The 23,276-nt window shown below is 33.7% G+C and overlaps 1 long non-coding RNA gene across 1 annotated transcript in view; it reads left to right on the top strand.

Annotated features, from left to right (window-relative positions):
* The window catches only part of LOC113946682, a 52,544-nt gene extending 29,763 nt beyond the window's left edge, over positions 1-22,781 (top strand). Inside the window, exon 3 of the long non-coding RNA XR_003527512.1 lies at positions 20,765-22,781. This is a non-coding gene — a long non-coding RNA (uncharacterized LOC113946682). The remainder of the gene's footprint in view (positions 1-20,764) is intronic.
* Positions 22,782-23,276: the final 495 nt, after the last annotated feature.

Here is a 23,276-nt window from a genome sequence, read left to right as displayed (position 1 = left end):
TTTACTGAATATTAATTTAATGAGGTACATGGCATTAGATTTTTCTTGATGTATGATTGAAGTTAAAAACCACCAAAGCAACTACTTCCTGAGAGAGGAGTCAAAGGAAGATGTTCTGATGTCAGTCGCTGTGCACTGAGAGGGCTTCTGCAATGCTTTGTGATGGAAAGGCCACACTGCGCTATTCCCTACCCATCCTTAGTTCTCAGGACTAAAATAGTGTGATTTTGACTAGAAAGGTGATTAACAATGAAAATTTTTCTTAAAGCATGTTACAAAATTATTCAAAACCATTCAGTGCTTTTTGATTTACTTAGAATAAGAATGAGCAAGACATTTATAACAAACTGATTGTGCATTTGTAGCCTCAGCTGCGTTGTGTGTCAGCCTCATTTTGTGCAACAGTCTGCAGTGAAGGGCATTTTCAATGCTCCGGGGAAGTTCTACACTAGGAAACCAAGAGGGTAATTGAACCAGACATGCCAATTAGCATTTTCTCTCAGAACATGTTTACTGTCATTGTCTGTGCTGCTAAAGGCCAATGTCAGTGAACTGACCATAGAGCCCTCCCGAACACTAAAACTGAGCCATCTTGCACCTACTTGTCAATGCCACTGAAATCCCTGATTTCTGGTATTGACTCTTCCTTCAGCTCCCCCGACATGACCAGAGAAGACATCACCATGTATGACAAAAATTAGTTGTTCAAACATTAGTAACCAATCAGTACTAGCTAAGATAAAAGATTGTTTGGATTACTTTCCAAATGCTATTGGAAAATCATATAATAGACTCACCTAGGAGAATCTCAAAAGATAAAGCAAGTCTAGAATACTCCACCTTTCAAATATTGGTTACAATATTTGCTGTATTTTCTCATTCTGATGTCATTGTCACCTGTCACCTCCTTTTTTTTCTCTATTTCCTTTTCTTATTTAAAGTGCCTTTGAAATAATTGCATTTTTAAATTTTTTTTGACTGATGAAGAGATGAAGGACAGGAAAAAGAGCTGACGTTATCCTTCTTACAGAAATCAAAATGAGATTTATTGCTTCAAATATTCATTGTATTACCTTAGGCTGTGTTATAAATGCACCTGCATTAGCAGCTGCATGTCATCAGAGATCATGAGCAATTTGTTCTACAATAAAACTGGAAAAGTACAATCACTGTTAAATAACACCTGTGGAAATCAAGGTGACACTGGTAATTTTGTAAGAAGGTCTTTTTGTTATCAATGCATTTTAGGTAATGGAATGTAACTGGGAATACATGTATAAACAGCTCCTAAATCAGCCAAGAATTTTTGATATCATAAATGGAGAGAGCAGAACTTGAATAGTACAGAACTGAAGGCACACTGAATAATAAACTCTTCTTGTGTTTCCTCCCGTCAAAGAAGAGGAAAAGGAATAACTACTGAGGAATCTGAATAACAATCTAGTAAATTGGACCATGTATTAAAAAATTATTTAAAATTATTAAATTAACCAAAATACTGACAACATAAAAGCATTCTTAGTCTACAACTAGTAGATTAGATAGTGTTCTAAAATAACATAGTATTCAAAGCTGACAGATTCAGTTATGTTAGTAACTAATGAATTAGATTTCTTACATTCTTTTGTATATGTAACCATATAAAACTGAAAAGCCAATTTAGTTATGCCAAGCTAAATGAAGAAAAAATAATCATATATTTTCCAGGGGAAAAAAGGATGTTTAATTCCTCTGTTTAACCACAAACTGCTGATAAAGAGAAGGTAGGCTAGCGATGGCCACCTGACCTTGAAACATCCACTGTTTCTATTACAGGAGAATGCTTTCTCTTCTTTAAAAATTGTAAGAGGAGAATAACAATATTCAGATTCCAGATCTTTTGATCCTTGGAATGTATTCAATGCACTTTTGAGATAAACCTTAAGGGCTTCAACAAATCAGATTCTGTAGGACAGTCCATGTAAAATCAAAGTGTGTGTGTGTGTGTAGGTGCATGCATGTGTGTATCTGTGTGACTGTGTCTTCCTTTTATAAAAAAACCTGGAGGCCTTTTTAAAACTTAAGGTATTTTGAAACAAGATGAAAAGAAAAAACAAAGGTAATAGTTCCTATCTGTAGGGATTATGTCTGTAAAGTCATACAGACTTTCAAAATTCAAGGTTATAAAAAATTTTCAGAAATGGAAAGCACAGCTCTTATTAAGGTATACTTATTTATACCACGCAGTATCTTACTGCACAGAGAACTGTAGGCAGATATGTAAATTTTTGTGTAAATTAGTCTTCAGAGGATACAAAGCACTTGTTTTATGAGGTAAACATTGCTAACTAAAATCCATTTAAAGGAATGAATTTGTAAAAGATTTTTAGAAAGAATGTGAAGAACGCCTAATTCCTTCCAATCCAAGGGTGTGATCTGGGGGCTGGGGCTGGGGAGAAAACTAAAACCACACCTAATTTCTCAATGAGATTTATGTAAAAAAACTTTAAAAATGCATTTGTAAAACATTATTGAAATAATATCAGAAACCTGGAAACAGAGTTCCAGATATGAGCTAACATTAATTTTAAAAGAGTATTCCACTCATTCTATGTCATGTATTATACACAATGCCAACTCCTTTCAGATAGATCAGTACCTCCAGCAGATGACAACTGTGTAAGCACATAGAAATGAGAGTCTATATGTGTTGGCCATAAGAAATTCCTTACTCTTTTTCATGGTTCCAGAGGTAATGCTTTAATAGAACTAACAGTTGTGAAACATTTACAAACACTTTGCGCTGAAAGTCAGCATGATTCTCTTTCAAGAATTTACAAGTAGCTCCTGGTCTAGGAATTCACAGGTCCGGACATAGCTTTCTATATCTGTGCTCAGAGCCCTGCAGAACTCTGCTGAGGAGGAACAAGGATCAGAATAGCACTCAGCCATGGTTCAGGCCAGAATATGCCATTAATTTTTTCCTGCTGTCTTTTTGAGACTCACAGATGTTTGTTTCCATCTCCTTTATGCTACCTGAAATTCAACGGCTATGAAAAAGGCGGAATGGTGTGATTTTGTTTTCAAATAACAGCTTAGGTTTCTTAAAATACCTATACAGCTAGAATTAAGCTATATATTTTATGTTCACTAATGTGTAAACCATTCCAGAGGACAAACACTCTCTTCTGGTGATGTTTTTAATCTATTACTCTTTTAAATTAGAAGTGCACTGTAAAATATCACATTCAGTATTTTTTTCTAAACAAGAAGAGCTGGAAACATGTAAAGATAAGCATAAGCTTTCAGATACTCAGTGATTTATTGCAACCAGATCCACTTTTAATAGGTCTAACAATCACTATTTAAAGAAAAATATCCTAGTATTAGAAAGTATTTTTTTTTAGAGCTGTGAAGTATTATTCAGTCTATAGAATGATTATCAGCACCCAGCCACTGCTATGCCACCAATCTCTTCTTTTATAAATATTTTTCTTTACTACCACACACCATTTCAGGACCTGAGTTTCAGCATCAAACATTTTTTTGTGGAACACGTCCCAGAGTCCATCGTCTCACTCCCTTCATATCTCTTAAATATTCAGTCTTTAGCTTCTGCTGCAAATTGATTTCTCTCATGTCTATATGATCCATGGACCATGTTAAATTCTTCTCAGGCTTTAAAGCTGGATTTAAGGGCACAGAATTAAAGTCAAGTGCAGGCTAAGAAATATGAATAAATAAATCAGAAATTTTAAATCACCAATGACCTAGTGTCAAATGCTTTTGTCTTTTAAAACATTATTTTTACATGAAAATCTTTATCATACATAAACATACTCTTACTTTCTGTTTTTGTAACATGATCTTTTACAAATATAAGAGGCTAAAAACAGAAATAGAGCCAAAGATTTGTTTTCTCATTGTCAGTCTTGATGTCAATGACAAATCTCAGAAGATCCTGGGAAATTACATTTTTCTTTTTATTCTTTAAAGAAAAAAAATCTTTTTGATTTGAAAGTCTTGGTATGGAAGCATAAAAGGACTAATGAAAAATGTAAAATTATATGCATTCAACCCATAAGCCATATGCTTCCTAAAAAATTTCACTTTTCATGCATCAGTAAATACGAGTAAGAAAACACTTGCAATATTTTTTTTCTAGATTAAATAGAGAGATGTCTCTGAATGGAGTGAAAACTTCAAAGAGAAGCACTTAAGGCAGATTTCTATCACAAAAGAATACTCAAAGAACCCCATATCCCATTCAACACACCAAACTGATTCTGACATCAGTCATTCTGCCAGATATGATGTAGTAAGATATTTGGTTATTTTGCTTTTAAATCCACTGAGTGGAAATAATAAAATATTTCCACCACTAGGCTATTAATGGAGAAAAGTTGTGTCAAATATCACTAGAAAACAAATAAGGGAATGCTTGACTTTTAATATAGGCATTTATGTACCATTTTGTCATGTATTTCTAGTCTCTATATATGAATTGTCATAGAATAAAAGACTAGCAGATTTTGGAAGATCATACATGGAGATATTAAATTGTGCTCATGTGGTGTGTTTTTTGTTTTTTTGGGGTTTTTTTTTGACCCTGGTTCCTTCATCAGAAGACCATAAAAAGTGAAATTTCAAGTAAATGCAATACTCAGCACCTGAAGGACTGCTCAGGATTTTTTCCAAATCAGGTTCAGTAAGTTTACAGAAATGAGAGTGAAATAAATTGAAAACATTCTATTCTCGGTCTTCAGCTATTATGAATTTATACAGCTCCAGAAAAGTCAGTGAACTTGAATTATCTATTTTAAAATATATGAAAAATAAATAATGTAATTTTTATAGCTGTAATATTGTCAGCGTTTAAAGAGCAAGAAGTTTTGACTTCCAGAGCTAAAGGCTAAGAATACAATCCAGCTTGGAACACAGCATGCAGTTTACCATAAATATAATAGTGTAGTTTTTGGAATTCCAAATTTATACTAACATATTACCCAAAAATATATTGCAGTTGGAAACACTGTAAGAGAAAAAATCTTGAGTAATTTGGAAGAACAGGGAAATGTCTGTTTCAGAGCAGTTTCAATCAAAGTACCTTGTGACGCCATCTGACCTATTTTCTATTTTCTGTATGATGTATTTTACTGCATTATGATTACAACTGGTGAATAGAATTCAAAGCAGTCTCAAATGGAGGCTGTATTTGAAATTGGAATAAAGAATGTAGATCAACACTGGATATGTGTTGCTGTTTTCATAATGTGTTTGACTGGAGCTTTCGATCAAAATGTAAAAAAATTGTAGGAAATTTTAAATACAATTATAAATCTCAAATATGAATTTTCACCCTCCTTTAAATGACAGGTTCCTAACCCATCTCATCCCCTTTCACATCCTTTTTCACCTTCATATGTTTGCTGCTAATTAACTGTCATCTTTCTACCATGTTCCACAACATTCAGTCAATGTCAGCAACTAACCTTATGCTCTGTTGCTGCTTATAGATTAATTTACTGAGCCATCTGTCTGTTTTCTTTACCCTAAGTATTTCCACACTGTGTGATATTTTAATAAGCTAAAGCAAGTCAATCTAAAATATTGTTTTAATCTATGAAAGATGCAATGATTTGTCTGGAAATTGTAGCTGGCTTCATGAAAACATGATCAATGGTATCATGATGATGATCTCTCACTTGAGACAGAAGGCACTAATCAACTTTTTATTATCTTTATTTCTATTTCTATTTTAATTTCTTTATTATTTCTTTTTTTTTCTTCTTTTTTTTTTTCAGTCATGTCCTGTCTTTCTCTCTCTGTTTCCACATAGTAGGGGATATTATAGGAGAATTCTAATCATACTATACTAAAGAATAATCAAGTTGTCGTGAAAAAGAAAAAAAAAAACAAAACCAAAACCAAAACCAAACAAGAATAAAACCCACATAATGTAATTTAGGCACGGACAACTAGAAAAAACACAAGTCTTGTCAGTCTCTGCTGAATGAGATTGTACAGAAGTCATTTAACAAAGCTTTGTAAAAGGAAGTATTCAGCTACGTAATCTTAAAGAGCCTGAATTCCAGACAGACACTGTACATAAGCTGATGATGTGTGCAATGTAACAATGTGACTGAATAGTAATAGCTGCTCCCAGGAAGGCATGTATCTGGATAAATACTAAAATTCTTTATAAAACTTAACAGCTCAAAAAAACCCCCAAACCCTCAAAACACTGCCCAAATAATGACACAACTGGATCTCAGAGGTACACAGTTATATGAAATTGCCTGGGAAACTAGGAAACTTATTCTACATTTTCTTAATCCCTTTTTTCAATTGCAATTCACTCTCCTTCCTGTTATGCTGTACACTTTGTGACACAAAAAAAGCTGTGTTGCAAATAAAGAAATAAAAAAAATTATCTAGGCTGAAACTAAGTATTTAGAAGTAAGTCTGCCACTCAAAAATAATCCCCTTGAGACTTTTTTCACTGGGATGACCTCTCTAACACTGCATTGGACACATCCATTTATTATGGACTATGGTAAATTTGAGAATACCTTTCAGAAATACAATGGAAGAAAACAAATGCCTACATTAACATTAATTTCTGCTAAATGAGAAAACCAATGAGAGCAATGGACTAGATACACAAAAGAACTTCAATCTTCAATGTGAAAGAATATAAGAACAAATTATATACACCTCTGTCAGGATGTCATAGGTAGAGCTTGTTCTGCCTTGATGCTGAATGAGTGGATATGTACTAGACAACCTTTAAGATTACTTCAGGACTATATTCTATGATAGCATCAATGATCGGAATATTCAACCTTGAGACTCCACATTTTATAATGGCACTAGATACAAAATAAAATACAAAAATAAAAATTGGCAACTACTTGAAGATCTTGTAGTAACATTTGCGTGGTTTCAATATTCTCTTTGCATGGTTATATTCCAGTTATAACCTAGGATAGCATCGAGGTACTAAATAATTCTGCAATGTTTTTTGAGTTATACTAGTTTTCAATTGTTGCAGTCATGATCTTGCAGCCACATGGAGTACAGATACAAGACAGAAAAAATCTACCAGAAGAAAGGGGTTGTGTTTTGGTTTGTTTGTTTATACAACACCCATACAGTTGGATCAAAAAAAAGCTTCCAAGGTCACAGTACTTTACTCAGGTTTGACAAGAATGAGAAAAATCCAGACTGAACACAGAACAATACACTACTGTTCTTAGCTTAACCTGCCTATTTTAGATAATGAAAGAGGAAGGATTGAAGAACACCACCAGAAAAGAGAAGTGTGTTATCAAGGAGATAAGTGTTACATTGTTAACTCACTTGGAAAAGAGAGAAAAGAGGTTCCCGAACTTGTATAACAGAGATGAATCAGAGAGAGAATTGTATTGGAATATAAAAACTGATGTTAATTCTATGGAATTCAAGATTTCTAGCTTCCAGATCTATAAAAGCTTCATTTCCCAAGTTCATTTTTGGAAGTATTTTAAAAAGGTTCCCTTGAGAATCAGGACTGGAGGAGTCAGAGATAAAATAATTCTGTAGAAAATGTTCCCCCTGTGGTGGTTAGCCCTGATTGCCTGCATGGTTCACTTTGGTGCACAGAGTTATTTCACCTGTAATGTCAGAAAGAAGTTGAGCCTATAACACCAATAAGATTTTACAGGAAACATACTTTTTATAGGAATTGTTACTTTAAATTTCTTTATTCTACCATCTTACTCTTGTATTAAGAGAATAATAAAATTGTGGAGGAGAACACAGATCTTTTAAAATATGGCAAATTAAACAGAAGCTATATATTTTAGGTTTTTTTATTTTTCTGTTATTTATTTAGAATTGAGCCATGAAATTATAAGTTTAGGAGAACACTAGGGCATCTTTTCCTTGTATCTTCATTTCAAACACATAAAGCTACAAATTCTAAAGACTACAGGAAAGATAGGATTGACTCTTCTGATGTTGATCCATTCCCCAGCTTCAGATCAAGTCTGAAATGCCCTCTCAGTAATTCCTGCCCATTAACAGAATCTAATCTTTCATTCAGCAAAATTTATTCAAAACAGTTCAATGGGTTTCCTTTGTAGAGTTTCAAATACAGTATTACAGGGGGAGCATTAGCATCATTGAGTTAAATTCTGAATCTATTTTTCCTCTTGCTTATATTTTTTCTTTCCAATCTTTGTTGTAAATGCAATGGATGAAAACCAAATTCAACACTGTAAGCAAAAAAGAAGTATCTTTGCAGCAATCCTTTTGAAAGGAGTTGTGCTATGAATTTTGTCCTTTTTTGTTCATTTCCAACCAAGTGTGTATGTATCTTGTTAACATTTAAGATGCTCAGTCTGACCTTCCTTAAAATAGTTTCAGTGACAGAAATCATGTTTCAAATGGCTTGACCCCCACATCATCTTGAAAGTGTAATTATGGGAGCTTAATGAGAACAAAGCTTAAATTAATTGCATTTTTGTTATTCTTGGTGTCCTTTTTAGGGTCTTAGTTTGATTTTAATAACATACAGTAGGTGATTCATTAGCAAGCTTTTCTGTTTGTCATGTACCTTCTTTTTTCAGTGCTTCCTTCAGAACTTGTGCATTATGTCTTTTTTTGAATGAGATAAAGTATATGTAACATCAGCCATTGCCAAAGTTTTACTTATTTCACCTCTCATCTTCTGGGTGTGGAAAAAGTACTCATCAGTCCTTTCTGATGAGAGAACATAGTCAGTGGTTCATCTGAATTCATTCACCTAATACGCCTCATCTTAAGCTAAAGCAAATAGAGAGTGTGGCCCTTTGTGATTTCACAAGGCGGAGTTGTAAGGGAAGTGGTTTCTACAACCACATCAAATGCTTCTGAAAGAAAGGCATGTTTCAATTGTCCCAGTGTTTATTTTTATTTGAAAAAAAAAGCTTAGACATAAAATCCCAGCCCATTTGGCTTAAACTTTCACTACTGTAAATTACTATAAGCAAAAATCAAAATTTATTAATTTTTATATTCCCTATTGCCAGATGTTGATGCTCTTCAGTATTTGAATTTCCTATAAACATTTCTGTGTTAACAAAACCTGAGTTTCAATTGCATATGCATATATTTCTGTTTTCGTTTTAAATCCTTAAGTTAACCAAAATATATAATTAATTCAGTCTGAAAATCAAAATCCTTCTTGACTGTAATATTTCAGTGCTTTCAATAATTTTTTCTATATTTATTTTTTTTAGAATTAAAAAAATAAATATTTCCATATCCCAAGAATGAGACAAAGAAATAAAATAACAAATGAGCTAGATATAAAACTGTAATAATTAAGCTGTTGAATGGGTTAATAGTACTATAGACTATTTGAATTCTCTTGAACATTTAAACTGAAAATTAACTGTGGTTAATCAGAAATCTTAAAAATAGCTGAAGACACATTTAGATTTATTTTCCATTAAAAAATACATAGCCAATTAAAAACTATGATGAAAAGATTGTTATATATATACATAAAACATCCTTAAAACATCACTCTTTGTCATCTGGGTTTCTGTAGCCAGTTAGTAATTGGTGTTTCCTGGAAAAATACTAAATTCTATGAATTTCTGCAATTTAAGTCCTACTTGTATTTTTAACTGCCATTTTCAATGCCATTTTAAATCATTGTGGAAAGTATAGAGAGAAGATAATTTCTATTTTTTTAGAACTCTCTGTACTTAAACATTGAAGATACTTTGAAGTACCCATCTTTCCTACCATTTATGGTGGGTTTTTTTAACAAACACGCCTTTGAGTAAAGGTAATAAACACCAGAGCATTGAACATAATGTGAATTCTCAGAGGAGAACCTACATAGTTTTTCAAATTCATGACACACCTAAAATTTCGCACTTTTCTAGGTGTTTTACTGAAAGGAATCTATTCATAAACTTTCTTTGTTAAGTTGCTACATTTACTCGGATTGAAGAACTGAGAATTGCGTGTGCGTTTTTATCGTAGGTCTCTTCTTACAAAGACATAGAGTTGAGTCCAATAACTGGAAAAGGATTATAAAAATAGAATTCTTTTGTGTAGCTAGGGATTCTTTCATCAAGACTTATATTTAAGATACATATACCATAAGTCTCAGAGGTCAAACTCAGGTGAAATAGAAAGAATGGCAGAAGAGAGATCTGAAGCAGAAGAATGAAGGTCCTTTAAGGACTGCCGATCTTGATGAAAAACTAACAAAAATCAGGTTGGAATAATGTGTCAGGCAGAGACATTAGCCAAGCAGAATCTTCCTGCTAATTAGGAAATATGGTGTCATAATCAGTCATCCTGCAACACACTGATTGTGGACCAAGTTTTCAGGTTTTTTTCTACCACTGCATAATTACCTGAATAATGTATAAACGGGTAACTTTCTAGATATGTGAGAAATTGTAATTGAAAACTGACAGATTGGATGTCATTAGTAATATTAACCAAATACTACATACTTCTTATAATTGGCATAAAATATACCTTTTTTATGACTAAAGGATATATAACTGTCATGTACTTGACCATCAGTTCTATAGTAGAAACTGATTTGATTTGATGAATTTTGATTTCATTTTCATCATATTAAAATTAGTAAAATATTTTCAAGGAGGTCAGTATTTGGATACAAGTCAAGACAGCAGGAAAAAGAACTAGATCATGTAAATAGTGGCTCTCTCTTTGTGTGCAAACAATAAAATGGTCATCAGATTAATTACTAGATTAATACATTTTGTAGATGAGAAAAAGTGCTTAGTGACGTCTGCTAAGATTAGAGCTGTGTTCTATACTTATTTCTTTTAGGGTTGTTCAAATTAGGAAATTTGCTTGAAGCCTAAAAGTTATCCTATTTTTATATAAACACTATAAGTGAAAATATCCTGTGTTCTAACACTAAAAAAAAATCCATACTTTTATTTTTCCTCAATGTCTGTTAGCAGAAATATAATTTCATGACTTGGTACCTCAGTATCCTGTGAGTAGAGAAAGACAATGATTACCTCAAATGGTTGTTTAGAGGCCTAATTATATGTTCTTTGTATCATTCAGAAATCCTCAGAGGAAAACAATTAGAGTGTTCATATGAAAAATAACACTAATTAATTTGTCATTGAAAAATTACATGATTATCTGGCATATTACAAATATAATTGCACCCACTACTATTTTTAAGACTTCCTTTCAATTTGCATGGAATTTCACACCTGAGAAAGAAAAATGTTCTCCTAACTGAATCATCAATTCTATGAGTAATTCGGCAAAATGACTTTGTGCACAATACATCACTAGGCTTTATTTTCCTGTGTGCACTTTCATTCACTAAAGGGACAGCCTTGTCTGTAAACTGGAGAGACATGGATCTGATGGGTGCACCACTTGGTGAATAAGGAATTGGTTGGAAGGTGACACTCAAAGAGCTGGATTCAATGTCCAAGTGGATATCAAATACGAGAACTAAACCTGAAAAGTGACATCACATCTCAGTGTCTTCTGATAGATCATAGAAACATATTCCCTTCCTTCCTGCAACTGACTTTCAACTTTCATTACATCTTTTTTTTATTTTCTACCCAGAGGTTCAGAAAATTTTTTATATTTAACAAATTTTTTTTCTAGCAAAGAAACTATGTTACCTCCTTCAGCTAAAGTGGTATTTATGCTCTGCTCAATACCACAAGGCTTTTTATTTTACGAAGTTCTTCTGAAAATCATCCTAATATAAGACTTGGAGAGCATTTTGCATGACTGTATATCAGCTGTGGTAGACATATTCAGGAAATACTCATCTGAGCTGCATAGGTAGTTTAGAAGTTCTACTGCTCCTTAACCCCAACCAAGATTAAGGGTACAGGTCAACAAAGTATTCCCAAAATAATGAAAAAAGTGGTTTTTTTCTCATCATAGGTCACTATATAAAGGAAGTCAATGCTGTAATTATGCAGATGCTTTGCCATTTCTGTCAATTGATGGCACATAGCAAAATAACAGCATTAAGGCATTGTGAAAGGCAGTTCTGTGAGTTAAATAGCAGGAGCAAAATTTGGTGTCTGTATTATTTCCTTCAGTACCTGTGAACTGTTATGAATATATGCTGATTTTTAAAAAAATATTAATGTCTCAGATCATGGTATAACATTTGAGATTTAGTGAGGATATTTCATATGGTTTTAGTCTAAAGCACTGCTAAAGATGACAGTGGTACTAAGACAAAGCAAGGTGGGGTGAGGTAGAATTTTACCTTTGAAGATTTTGTAATAGCAGCAACACTTCTGTAAGAATCTTCTTGATGCATAAGGTTAGATGCTGTCTCAAATGCCAACTTCTACAGATGTTTAATTAATTCCGTTTTTATTTGTGGTCTCGTGTAGAACCTCAACCAAACCTATATTCATTAATTTCAGGTAGGAATCAGATATAGTTTTAGCAAGGACAGCTATTTCTTTACAGCAAAAAAAGTTGAAGAAATTCAGGTTCATAACTATAATTCTGAAACCATTATTAAGCACAATTACTGACTGCTATATTAATTGTGGGAATTTGTTCAGGCTTACTGTAAAATTTATGAGGTACGAAATCTAAAATGAAAGAAAGTCTGCTGGAAAAAAATTATGACTAATTCAACATATTCAAATTTTTATCAGGTTGCAGACTGGGCTAATGAGGATTGGTTGCCCTTGAAGGACATGAAGAATGCTCTTCCCTTTCTCATAAAACACATCACTTCTTTAGTACCTCAGGAAGTGGCTCTGGCCCATTGATTTTCTTCATGTTGCCCAGGTAGGATTATACAGTACTAGTCTCCTTGTATAATAGTGAAGACAGAAGTATTCTACTGAGCAACGAAATAAATATAATTCTGTTGTTAAGCATCCTTCTACCTATGTAATGAATTTACATAATATCTGAGCATTGTAGAAATATCTTTGGAGGCATATGCCTTAGAAGAACCTATGAGAGGGCTAGATGGGGCTAAAAAGGAGTTGTTAAATATCAGCTAGAGGTAGATCGCTGCTCTGAAGTATCCAAATACAAACATTTCAATGTAAATAAAAAATTGACATTAGTGATTCACATATGCTTCATAACCTTTTAGCTCATTATAGGATGCCACATTGATCTACTGCCTCTGAAATTATTTCAAGTTTAAATACTACCTTTGCATTTAAGCTATGGCATTACTTCAAATTACTTTACTAACCACATTTGGTATCTCATAAATTCAGAAGACAGGTAAAATGGAGAAGTTTTACGAAGCATAAGCTCAAGTGTCTTTGATAATGAAATTATTTCCTTCTAAGTTCTTGCTTATACAGCTGCCTCAGAAAAGGGTGGCCAAAAAAATTTGAAACAACCAAGCAGCAATACAGCAGTTCTAGCAGCTCCAGTCATATAAACACTTTACTGAATCATACTTTTGTGTGTCATATGGGCTAGTTTAATATGTAGTGTTGTCTTTATACCTTTTTTCCCAGCAATTTTTTCTAAAAAATTTAAATTGATTCAAGTATGTATATACAAGGAAAGCGATTTACTAAGGTGTGGAAGTCTTGATATGAGGGATGAAGTTTCTGGGTTTTGTTCTACCTTCTCCCATATTAATCAATGACCACCTGAGCTGGTCATTTTATGTAGCAACATAAAAACTCATTATTTTGCAATCTGAATTTTGAATTTTGATACTACCTTTGACTCTGAATGAATTTATCTTAGCTAAAGAATTGGTTGCATTTTAATAAAATAGAAATAATGTAAAAAAGAGTAAAACATAACAAGCAGACTGACATTTGGAACAAAATACAGAAAGTGAAGCTGCTAACCGCAATCTGACTGACATGTATTTCATATTTCATTAGTGAAAATTATCTTAATTGGAATTAATAATACTATGCTGCTGAAATCAGTAGTACAAAATTCTAAAATAAAATAATTCAGTTTAAAATTGTAAAAATTATAGTTTCACAAAATAATGTTGTTGGGAGTTTCATTTCAGCAAAACCCCAAAAATCCCAATGCAGTTATAACAGTAATATCCAAGCACTTGCACTTCAAGCAAGAATTAATCTCTGTCCTGTGGCACAATGCAAAACATGATAGAAAAGACTAAATTATTTTTTTATTTAAAAATATTAAAGGAACCTTAACAATATCATCTCATACAATATTATGGAATAGATATTTATTTTGGACTGTGTACTGTAAACCTATAGAAATACAATCCTTTAACTTGGAGTGGATCTGGTCCACAGAGCAAGCAGAGTTTAAACATGAGCTGTAAGCAACTTTCAATGTTGCAATGAGCATTTTGAAGAATAAAACTCATCATGCTTCATATAAAGCTCCCTAGGATAAAATAACTTAAAAGTATTTGTCGAACTATCTACAGCTTCAAACAATAAACTGAAGAGAGAAACAGCTACTGATCTTACATCTTTTCAATGAAAGATAGAAACTGAATCTATAATAACAGCTTGTCAGCTCTGAAACCATGTGAAATTATACTACTGGATTTAAACTCTAAAAATGACATTTAATTTGTTTAAAACTTGGGTAAATATACTGGTATAGAAAATTAATATGGAACTATTACCTTTAAAGATATAGCTGAATATCACTCAATTTGATTGACTTGGATCATAGATGTAACTAAATGTGAAGTGATGGTACATGAGTCTACAAGAGGGGAATTAAACTGGAATTTCTATAATACAATTCTATAAAATGGAGAGTTTCAATGATATAGGTGGCAAACAGTGGTCACTTTCAAAAGATATAAATTAACCCATACTAATAAGCGCTCATATTATGACTGTATATTGTGAATGCGAATTCACAAAATGTGAAATAACAATGTGAAACTTTAATGTGAAACATGAAATTAATGGACAAACACAGAAAGGGAATGTTGAAAGAAAGCAACCTGTCATCCCAAGCTAAGCCATTTCCAATCAGAGCTGATGAAATTGGCACAGACCCAAGGCATATAGACAATCCTGCAAAGAGCAAAACTAGTGAATCCAAAGTTAAAAGAAATACATTAAAATGTTATAGCTGAATGTTATGGTGGACACATACCTGAAATATACTATTTCAGATAAAGACAATGGGAAATTAACTAGTATTGATTGAGCTGTAATCAAACACAATGTGAAACAATACCTCAGTTTTAAAATGAATCAAAGCAGCTATGCAACAAACTCTTAAAGTGAGATATGCAGCAAAATGTAGAAAAAACCTTACAGAGGATGGTTTAACAGCCACCTCATGCGTGCTACTGAATATTACATACAGTATTGAACTGATCATATAGTCTGGAGAATTACAAGAACCAACTAAGATTTTTGAAACAAATTATATGTTTGTTTTATAATCACAAAAAAGCAAATTAATAAAACATAGCCTGGAGTAGCATTTTTCTGGTTACCTGAAGCTCCCAAAATTCAATTCCACGTAACTATTTAGAGCCAAACTAGGCTTTATTGAAGACAAACCACAACTATAACCTGAGTTTGCCACTGCTCAACTCCAAATTCATTGAATCTTATTCCTCCAAATTCATACAAGAAACTCCTTGTCTGGAAAGGTTTGATGTGAATTGGAATTTCTTCAATCTTTATGGTTTGTTTATGCCTTGGAGCTGTCTCAGAGGCTATCTAGTGCTTATGGATATCATATACATGCTATCTCAATATCATTTCTGAAGGTACTCCACGGTGCACAGGTTTAAATGCATTATGATGGTTGAAGGGTTTTTACATTGATGGGTTAGTAATAGTGTTACTGGTGGCTGGGTGCTGGAACAGGCTTCCCAGGGAAAGAGTCACATCACCAAGGCTGTCTGAGATCAAGAAGTGTTTCGATGATACTCTCAGGCACATGGTGTGAGTGTTGGGAGTGGTCTTGTACAGGGCCAGGAGTTGGACTTGAGGATCCTTGTGGGTCCCTTCCAACTTGGTATATTCTGTGATTCTGTGAGACTGGTAGGTACAAGAAAAGAATCAATGACATAGTTTTCTTTTGAAGACTGAGTTAACATGGAAATATCTTAAGATTTGAATGCTGAGAATTTCAGATGAAGTCTCAGCTGCATTAAAACCAATGGAAAAGTTTTTAGCTTCAGTGGGACTAGGTAATCTGTTTAAACATTTCTTAATTTATTTTTATTGACCAATAAATAGCTGAGGTACCAGTTTTCATGCTTCCATACTTAAAAGCATGCCAAAAAATGGAACACACAGCTTTGCTCTTTCAACACCCTGCATTCCCTGAAATCCTTATCCTATAAATATCAGCTTGTTTTCCAGAAGACTATGACTAAGAATGAAAGAAATCATGTATGGATGTTTTTATGATTCATCTATCAGTTCCTTAAAAACAGAAGATATTTTTTGCTATATATTGCAAAATCTCTCTATGCTTTCTGTATATTTATGTGTGAAGAATTGTCAGTAGTGGACAATAACCAAATCCTATTCAACAATCACAACAGTATGCCTGGATGTGTGTTTCATGAATTAGCTATTTCAGGTTTTATTTGGAGTATTTTAGCCAATATTTTTCTTAAGAAACAAAACAGAATTTTCTGTGTAACTGAGGTTACTTCTATTTCCTGTGTATTGTAAATAATGAAGATGTTGGCTGTTACTGTGAGACAAATGTTAAGTTTCCATCACTGTATAAGGTCTGGTTCTCATTCTTTGTTCTGACATTTTAAAATAAAGTACTTCAATAAAACAAGTTTTCTGTGTTACAGTACAGTAGATTTTACATGTTTACTGTTAGAGGAGATTTAAAAAAAAACCAAACCCAGAGTGAAGGCCCAGTTTGATTTGTAGAGATGATACCTACCACAAAATTGGATGAAATAGTGAAAAGGATAAACAACAGAGAAAAAAAAAGCTTTCTCAAAAGTTTTTACTATCTATATACTGCAGAACCTTACAGAATGCTATAAACTAGGGCTTATAGTAGTCCTAGATATATTAATAAAATGCATGAATACATCACTTCTCCTCATGTAAAGGAATCTCCCAGAAACACACTCATCATTTAATAAAAATGAATTCACTAGAATGAGAGAGTTGTTTTACAGTACCCAGAAGTTAAAAACAGAGAAACAAAAAATAAAAAACCCCAACCCGAACCCAAACCTAAAGCCCCAATTAGGTCAAAACCTGCTAAAGAAATCTTTTGTGACAGCGAGAATCATAAAATCATAGAATAGCTTGAGTTGGAAGGGACTTTAAAGATCATCTCCTTCCAACCCCCAAAATGGTTGCAAAATTTTAGAAAGGTTGCATCTAGTTTCAGTAAAATTTAATTAAACCAGATGTAGTTACTTCTGAAAATATTAGAAAGCCTTTATTAACACTCTGCCTTGATTAATATCAAGATTTAAAAAAACTTGGGGTATTAAATCTCAAATAAAAAGTCATTAACTAACAATGGCAGACTTCTGTGGTTTGAAGTCTGAGGCCTTATAATGATATCTCTGTCTATATATAAGCTGGTGAAAAACAGAGTTTATTTTAAGAGAGAAAAGTCAGCAGTAGCAATTCTCATCCACATTAGCTAGATGTAGTTAAACTCAAATGATCAGGAAACTAAATTATTTTCCTTTTGATTTAAGTGACTGACTTTAAAAAATTGACTAGATTTGAGCTATAGAATGTAAATTAATTAATTTTTCCAGGGTCACAGAGCAAATTTGCACAAGAATTTAATATGGTAGCCAAGCCTTCCAGTTCTTAGCCCTCTAGTCTTAACCACAATCAATACTAAATTGTTTCCCAAGCCTGAAGTTTAATGAACTTTCCCATTCATGGATATAAAATAAATTAGTTTTTCCTTTTGGATTCCCAGATCAGCCAGAGAACCACATTTTTAGCATAATTATAAGAGCTTTATAATTCACAGAATATTCTGAGTTGGAAGGGACCCACAAGGATCATCAAGTCCAACTGTTGAGTGAATGGCCTATATAGGCATTAAACTCATGACCTTGGTATTATTAGCACCGTGCTCTAACCAGTTGAGCTAATCTCAGGGTCACTGTACCATCTGTTTTCTCTCTAAGTATTTTAAGTATGTAAGTTACTCTTACTGAACAAAATAGACAAAATTTACGTAAGTTTCAAAAAAGGAACTCAAGAAAAATAGTAAATAGTCAATTTAATGTCTAAACAATATGTTTATTATATAGAGCTGAATCCTCTTCTATTCATACCAACGTACCTGTCCATTAAGGGCCTTGAGGGAAAGTCATATGAAGAGCAGATAAGGTCTGTTCAGGGTGGAGGAGACTGAGGGGAGACCTCATTGCAGTTACAAGTTCCTCCTGAGGCGATGTGGACAGACACTGATCTCTTCCCTGTGGTGACCAGTGACAGGACCTGAGGGAATGGCATGAAGATGTCTCAGAGAGATTTAGGCTGGATATTAGGAAAAGATTCTTCACCCAGAGGGTGGCTGGGGACTGGAACAGCCCTCCAGGGAAGGAGTCACAGCACCAGGCCTGATAGAGTTCAAGAAATGTTTGCACAATGCTCTCAGGACATGGGGCTGTCCTGTGCAGGGTCAGGAGTTGAAGTGGAAGATACTTGTGGGTCTCGTACACCTGAGGATATTCTATGATGATTATAGGCATACTAGGAAACTAACCCTATCCCCTTGCATTAGAAGAGGGAAATGAATACAAGTGAACTTCCAAGAAAAAAATTAGGGTGGCTAAATGAAAATACCCTTTATTTCCTTCTAGTGGAACCTTTGTTTGCTTTGCCATAAAGTAGAAATTGTAGATGGAAGTCCATACCATTCAGTAGAAAGGATGAGGGCTGTTTGGTTAAAAACTTCTTCTGCTTTGCATTCTTTATGCTTCAGCCAAGAGCTGGAATAAATTTAGGTTCCAGATTTAAACAAAGAAAGAAATTAAGGCTTAATAGAGTCAAACTTGTATTTCTCTCCCCCTTTCCATTTGTCTTTCTGTTTCTTCATGTTTCACCCACTCATAAGTCAAGGAAAAGGAAAAAAAGTGTTGTCACGAATTCAACTTTTTATTGAAAACAACAACAAATCAACAGAGACTAAGTGCATAAAATCAAAAGGCAGGCTTTAGATTGAAGGAAAAAAAAAGTGTTAGTCAGACATCTTGAGTTGTACCAATTTATCGAGTTTCACAGAGATATTTCTTTACATACTACTTTTTTGTTAGTTTCTTTGAATATTGGGAACAACATTAGGGAATCTTGATTTTTTGTTTCTTCTGCAGTGCTGCTTGAAAGTTATTCAGAGCTGTGACTGTGGAAAGCTGCCTTCAGGCTATATCAAATGTTTCTACACCAGCTGGACAAGTGTATATCCCAAAAAGGTACTATTTTCTCATGCATTTCCTTTGTAACCAAAGCTTTAAAATGATAATACCACCACATTAACTATATTTTACTGTATACTTGAGCAAAAGCAAAACATTGCTATGCTTCAAAGTGACTGGATCATTTGCAGAGAACGGTGATGATTCAAGGGCAAAGCAGTAAGCTGAAATTCAGTTTCTTGTTTCCCTCAAATGTTCTAACCATGCAGTTATCGGATATTCCAGAATATATCTCTTCCTAAGGAAAAAAAAAAAAAAGAAAAAAAGAGAAGGGTTTGGGTGGGCTCACATATGTTTTCTTGAACAGTTTTCCTTTTGATGACAGGTATTTTCTCACAAAAACTCCTTCTAACTAAACAAAAGCCCAGTAATGACATACAACCACAAAAAAAGTAAGAATAGTTAAATCCGAGGCATTGTCACTGCTGAGAATACCAACAATTTTATTAAAAAATAAAAATTTACTATTTTAATAAAAATAATAAAGAAATGATGTTTATTCTTTTCAGCTATTCTTATTAGGTTTCATGGTTTTACCCCAGCTAGCAAATAAGTACCACGTAGCCAACTGCTCACTCTGCCTCTCTCCAGTGCAATGGGGAGGAGAATGGAAAAAAAGTATGGGTTGAGGTAAGAAGAATTCAATAATTGAAATAAAGTAAAATGTAAATGATGATGATGATTGATTGATGATGATCATGGTGATGATGATGGTGATAATAATGATGATGATAATAATATTAATAAAGGAAAATGACGCAGAGGAATAAAACCCAAGAAAAAGAATTGATGCACAGCACAATTGCTCAACACCTGGTGACTAATGCCTAGCCAGAAGCAACTAGTATCTGCCAGCCAGCTTCCTCCAGCTTGTATAATGAGCATGATGGTCTATATTATGGAATATCCTCTTGGTTAATTTGAGTCAGCTCTCCTGGCCATACTCCCTATCAGCTTCTTGTGCACCTTCTCACTGGCAGAATGTGGGAACTGGAAAAGTCCTTGATTTAGGGTAAGTGCTACCTAGCAACACCTAAAACATCAGTGTGTTATCAACATTAGTCTCATACTAAATTCAAAACACAGAACCATACCAGGTGCTAGGAAGAAAATTAACTCCATACCAGCCAGAAACTGGTAAGCTACATATTTGGTCACAGCTGTCCTATTTATTAGATTCAGTGCACAATTTAGATGTTTCATTTGCTGATTGTACTTTAAGTATTTAGTCATTAATTCAAAAAAAGATTTATATACATTTATGCCTCTGCAATCCTATACTTAAGGTCATTTCAAATCATAAGATCATAAATACTGTCTTGACCTGAGCCTTAATTTTATTTACAAATGTATTATTTTTTGTGCATATTTCAGATGCTATCAATCACCGTAACCATAATGAGGAATCCTCTGAAGTTTAAGTGACCTACCAATGATGTCTGCAAAGAACACTTGAGCAACATTTGCTCAGAAGATGGTGTTCCACATATAAGATGTTAAGTACATAGTGCTAATTTTGAAAACAACAGCTGTCAATATAAAAAGTTGCAATGCAGTTTGCAGGTTTCATAGCTACCATCTTAGTATTAGTAACAGCAATTAAGAGAAAAAGGATAGAGACATGATTGAAACTCATCCAGTCATGCTCTGTGATTAGTAGGCTGAAATGCATCTGTTTTGTCTCTCTCCTACCATATAATGAATAGCACTAAGTAGGATTTTTCTGATTAAACTGAACTTTTGTCACAAAATACTTATCTGCCAAATGGAAGCATTTTGCAAAAATAGATTGGTTTTGATGAATTACTGAATAAATGCAGAAAGGCTGGGAACAACAAACTGCCTGATTTTCTGTCTGCTCACCTGTTGGGTTGCCAGAGTCTAACAACATTCTGGAAAAGCAGCCCTCCCCCAAATCATCCTAAACATAAATAATAAGTGGAATATAATGTAAGAAGAACAAGCTGTATCACACAGGATGATTATCAGAGTTTTGCATGCAACTAGAACTAGTTCCACTGATGAATTTAGACCAGTTAGGTAATATGCTAGAAGTACCATCTCTGTGACAAGTCCTCTGAGATCTCTACAGCGGTTAATCAAGTTTCCTTTTATGCAACCAAACAGTATCAAGTATGCACGCAGTGCTTATTTGAGAAACTTTCACATATAAAATATTCTACCTCTCCTTACAAGTGCCATTACTTCAAATATTCCTCCAGGGTTCTAGGTACACAAAATTATATGCATTAGAACCTGAATGTTCCATATAAGGAACATCTGCTCCATACAAGCCAAGACAAAATTTTCATAATGCAAAAATGTTCATTCTGCCTTGATACTATTTTTCATAGGAAACTTTGAGGAAAAACCTTGATACCACAATTTTAATTATTTATTTTGATTTTGCTTAATGTGTGAGCACTGACAAGACTGTAGCAAATAGTGACAGCAGATAATTGCTACATTGATATTTGCTTCTAGTAAAATGTATGTTTCTAGGCAGTACTCGGAGTGTAATAGTCTTCCAATCCATCACACATTTTCTGGGAAATACACTTTAAACTTGTCATGCCTCCTGACCGTAAGTAGAAGGTTGCTTGCTGAGAAGACACCATGGGAGTGTTTGCATCTAACCAGTGACAGATGAATGCCCCAGCAATTGAATAATGGTTTGCTTTGTGTGGCTAATCCACATACTCAGATCTTGCATTATCTTGGACTCAATGATCCTTGTGGTCCCTTCCAACTCAGCATATTCTGTGATTTTGTGATTCCATCTACAGTGATCATTTTAAAAGCAGTTTAAAAGAAACAGACCCAACTGCTATGTCAAAAAGCTGTAGAAAAGCTTAGCTCTTATTTGATCATTTGCAATCTAAAAATACAACTCCAAAGGCAGAGTATATCTTTGACAGTGTTGCTTCCGCTGACACAGCTTAGAGATGGTCAAAGCTAAAATCAGATGAGCAGAAATAGAGATAATCACAGTTTGTCCAAACTAGCCAGTTCAAGTAAGAAATAGAGCTAAATACTCAAAAGATGAAAAAGGCAATCTAGCTAATGCAAAACACTTCCTTTCAGACTTTGTTATTCCACATTTTTTTTTATTTACCAAATTATCTAAAATGTACCTAGTACTAAATTCACCAAAACGTTTTTATATAAACTGACCCTCCAGTTAGAACATTTCCTTTATATTTTAATTCTATTTTCCTGCCTATTACACTTATGTTGCATGAAAAATATCCTTATTCAAGTATGCATCCTAAAATGTGGTGTATCTATCAACTCAGCATCCTCTACTCCTACCCTGTCTATAATTTCACATTTAATTAAATTTCTTTATACCTCTGACAACTTTTATAGTTTACTTATGAAATAGCTTAGCTTTGCCACATTAATTCTGAACTTGTATTAATAAAGACACTTTAGACAGAAACTTGCAGTTCTATTTTTTCCACAAAATATTCAAGACAACTATCATATTCCATGCATAAATTACTACCATTACCATTTCTGACATTTCTTCAGAGACTTTCTCCCTGTGAGTGAATATTATTGTTTACAATCCCCAAGTATTTTCTTTAATCTTTATTATATTAGACAGTAGGGGAAGGTAGAAGGACAAAGCTGCACTCTCACCTGTAGTGAACCTACATACGGGCTGCACAGCACACACTTATTGTGTTGCTGTGCTAAGTTTGGCCAAAAGTAACCCAGGAGACAGAAAGACTGCTCTCTGTGCCAGAATCCTATGGAAGTGTCATTGAAACACACTCACTTTGTAGAGAAGCCCTCTGTGTTGCAGTGCCAGACATTTCTTATTTAGCTTTAATGTTTTATTTCTGAAGCACAAAATGTGATTTCACTCAGCAGGAACAGT

The sequence above is a fragment of the Corapipo altera genome, unplaced genomic scaffold (genome assembly GCF_003945725.1).
Source record: "Corapipo altera isolate COAL_440 unplaced genomic scaffold, ASM394572v1 23b, whole genome shotgun sequence".
Classification (NCBI taxonomy): Eukaryota; Metazoa; Chordata; class Aves; order Passeriformes; family Pipridae; genus Corapipo; species Corapipo altera.
This window is presented reverse-complemented; position numbering and strand designations above follow the sequence as displayed.